This window comes from Macadamia integrifolia, chromosome 13 (genome assembly GCF_013358625.1).
Source record: "Macadamia integrifolia cultivar HAES 741 chromosome 13, SCU_Mint_v3, whole genome shotgun sequence".
NCBI classification, from domain to species: domain Eukaryota; kingdom Viridiplantae; phylum Streptophyta; class Magnoliopsida; order Proteales; family Proteaceae; genus Macadamia; species Macadamia integrifolia.
In genome coordinates, this window is record NC_056569.1 from 22,060,163 (window position 1) to 22,063,797 (window position 3,635).

The following is a 3,635-nucleotide window of genomic DNA, read 5'->3' on the forward strand; positions in this document are numbered from 1 at the left end:
TAGACCTAATTGTGGAGTACTATTGGGACCCGATTCCATCATCCATTCCAGCCCATTGACACCACGAAAGGTCATAAACGTGACACATGCAGTAGGTAGCAAGCAACATTAATTAATAAATTGGAAAGTAGGGAGGGAAGGGAAAGTGAAAAGAGAAGGCAAAAGCAATTTTTTGGTAAAAGCAATTTGCTAAAGCAAATAAAGAGATGAAAGATTTTTATTAGATTCACCCAACACCTAACCTTATTTCATGGAATAATGAACAAGAAGCACCCACATACTATTGCTTAATGATCATTTTAAAGAAACCCTTTTGCTTAATGGAGACAAAGTTTTGATTTAACCCTTAAAAATTTATTGGTAGACATTGCTTAATTTAAGTGGAGTTGTCTTGACAACTTTAAACATCACATACACTTCTTGAAAACATTTTTTTTGGGAGAGCCCTTTTAATTAAGGGTAATTTACAGCGCCACCCCCTAGAGAATACCACAATTATAAGAACACCCTCTCTGTTTCACCAAATTAGACTCATACCTCCTACCGTTAATCACCGTTAAGTCAAGAGTTAAAATGACCTTTATACCCTTTTCACTAAAACTCATTTTAGCCCAATTCCTCTTCATATCTTACTTATTCTCACCTTTACCGACACATCAGGTGTAGAGAGAGAGAGATGGATCCATCGTTCCTATTGATGCCTCATCAAATGTGGTAAATTACCCAACTTGTTCCTGCCCAAAACATAAGGCAACTCCTGAACAACAGAATTCAGTTGCTCTTTGCTCGATCCAATATTTTTCAGAAAACTCAACACTGATATCACAGGGTTTTCCAAGTCATAATTTAGAATATCAAGGTTCTTGAGAAGCAACAAAGCTACATCAGCCTTGTTCACATCAAATTGACAAAAAAATTCCACTTTTTGCACCAAAAACTCCTCTTAAGTATTGAAGAAAAATGTTCTATACCTTGCAAAACAGTACTCCCATCTTGCCCATCTCACATCCCAAGACATAAAAACCCTAATTTTCCTGCAAATCTCGCACCATGAATATACATTCCACTCAACATGGCTAGCCAAACCAAAATTAAGAAAAAAAAATCTTCACATCATCAAAAAACACATCAATTGGAACAACCAATTCATCCTCCACACGCAGTACAAAAGGGCCAAACATATACCAGCTATTGAAACATTATCAAACCCAAACTCTCTGAAACCTTCAAGTCCATAAATAAGAGCATCTGAGATCACACCGACTATTGAAAAAAAATTCCACTTTACAATGCTTTCCAAGCATGTTCCAGGGGAACCCAAAAGTAGAAAGCAAATGAGCGACCTTCAAAATATTCCCATCATCAAATAAGAAGAACCAGTGACAGTGACGCGACAAGAAACCATTGATTTCTGTAGGAGGGATTCTGATACTCTTAAAGAAGAACTCAATCTCGTCGATGGGATGGTGCCTAAGGAACTTCTGAAAATTCTTGGAAAAATTAGAAGTCGAGAATTCAACCTTTGAGATAGGATCAGAGAGGGAAACTACAGAGTTCTTGCTAATGTGCTCAACCAGGGTAAAGGATAAATACCTGGTGGAACGAAAAGTTAGTGCTTGCTGGGCTTGTTTGACAGTTCGAGCTCTATATCTATATGGGACTTTCCGAAGCTTTGGAAACTTAGAAAGCGCAAGTGAAGAACTGAAATGGCGTGAGATGAAGCAGCACAATGAGATAGGGGGATGCAGACGAAACGCATAATGATGGGTTATAGTAGGGTTTCAGTTTGACGGTTCCCAAGGAATCGAGAGAGAGAGAGCTCTCATGGAGTCGTTCCTGGCATGAGCACATTTTGGGTTGTTCGAACTTCTAACTGCAACTTTGAATTTCTACGTCTCTTCAATGGTAGACATGTAGAGCCGTGGAACGGGTTCGTAAATGATGATGCATTTCAATAAGGGCATTTTGGTATTTAAAATAAAATATAGTTGCTGACATCAGCATATAAGGTATATTCTTTAACAGTAACTGACGGTAAGGGGTCTGAGTCTAATTTGGTGAAACATAAGGGGTGTTTTTATAATTGTGGCATTCTCCAGGGGATGGCGCTGTAAATTACCCTTTAATTAATAAATCAAGAAACATTGCATGTCCCAAGTATTTAAGATTGATAAGATTAATCTTACTTTAAGAAGTAATATAAGTCCATCCATATATCAAAGGAGGGAGATTAGGAGATTAATGCTTGGGGGAGGGAGATTAGGAGATTAATGCTTTAGGAAATAAAAGGTTGGTAATATCTTATAGAGGAATAGAGTCAAAATAGGCTTTTGTTGGTGCATTTCTACAAACACATCACATGCAAATGGATTCTCCACCCACCACAGATTAGGGATTGAGACATCTAAGACCATCCAACATGATATGGTGGCTCCATGTGCACCTAAGCTTGTGGGGGGTTGGCTGTGCTCTCCTTAACAACCTCCCTTTTCCTCTTTCTTTGCTTATCATAATAATCCTTCTTTTGCTCTTTTTCCTTTGGTCTCCTTCACTATATCACATTTAGACCTAATAACCAGACAAGTGGAACAGAAGAAGTTTCTCTCCTTTTCTAAGTTATCTGTTCATCACAATGTGGGGTCCACTGTGGATGGGTCTTAGGGTCTCCCTATTTAAACCCTACCACCTCTTGTGCTACCTTATTGTGGCTTAACCCTTTGCTCACCTCTCTCCTTTGTTCTTCTTCCTTTCTTCTTTCTCTTATTCTCTCATGTCTAAGATGGCTTCTACATTGTCTTCTTCAGAGAATCTTGTTACAGGCTTTGAAGCTATGGGGGAATTCAATATTGATGAAGCTTTCCTTAAATCCTTATTAGAAGAATCATCACTAGTGGAGGAGCCTGAGGAAGAAAGATTAGGATACGTAATGAGGTCTCTGGAGGCCGAGATTGATCCGAACTTGACCAATATTCACGCTCCGGCCGTCGTACCGGAGTTAGGTGTTCAAGGTAATTGTGAGGATTATCGATCTGATCAAGGTTTTGGATTAGAAGATGGGTTTGATTGGCTTGATCACATGGAAGTGGCTTCTTCATCTCTTGGTGATGAGATGGGGAACTGGTACATGGACTCATGTGCTTATACTGAGCTTGCTAGTATGGTTGAGTTCGGAGAAGTTAGAGATTATTCTCATTTATACTATACAGCTCCCATGGAGGAGCATGCATATAGCTCCTTATGGCAGGAAACCTATGATTCTGTGATGTATGATTAGGATGATGCCACGTACACCTTTTGAAGCTTGTGGGGGCACATTGGCTTATAGCCGTCTGATGGCTGTAGATATGTTTGATTAATTAATAGTTAATCAGTGCCTCTTACAATCTATATTGCAATTTTATTTTCATTTTGGTATATATGGTTTACTTTGGAAAAGAAATCTTAACTTAACCCTTGTTCCATTTTAAAGTTTATTGAATCAGTTAGTTAACTCATTGAGTCAACTCAGTAAGGGGACCACCGCTTTTGTTAAAGAAACAAAATGGAAGGTGTTTGCCTGTTTGGCCCTACTATAAGCATCACGTGAATGATGGCCCTATTAAAAATCGAGTGGTGTTCTAAGCTTCTACAATTTT

General features: G+C 38.7%; 1 pseudogene; it reads right to left on the minus strand.

The window, feature by feature from the left end:
- Positions 1 to 275: 275 nt before the first annotated feature.
- LOC122059097 lies at positions 276 to 1,775 on the minus strand (annotated as a pseudogene).
- Positions 1,776 to 3,635: the final 1,860 nt, after the last annotated feature.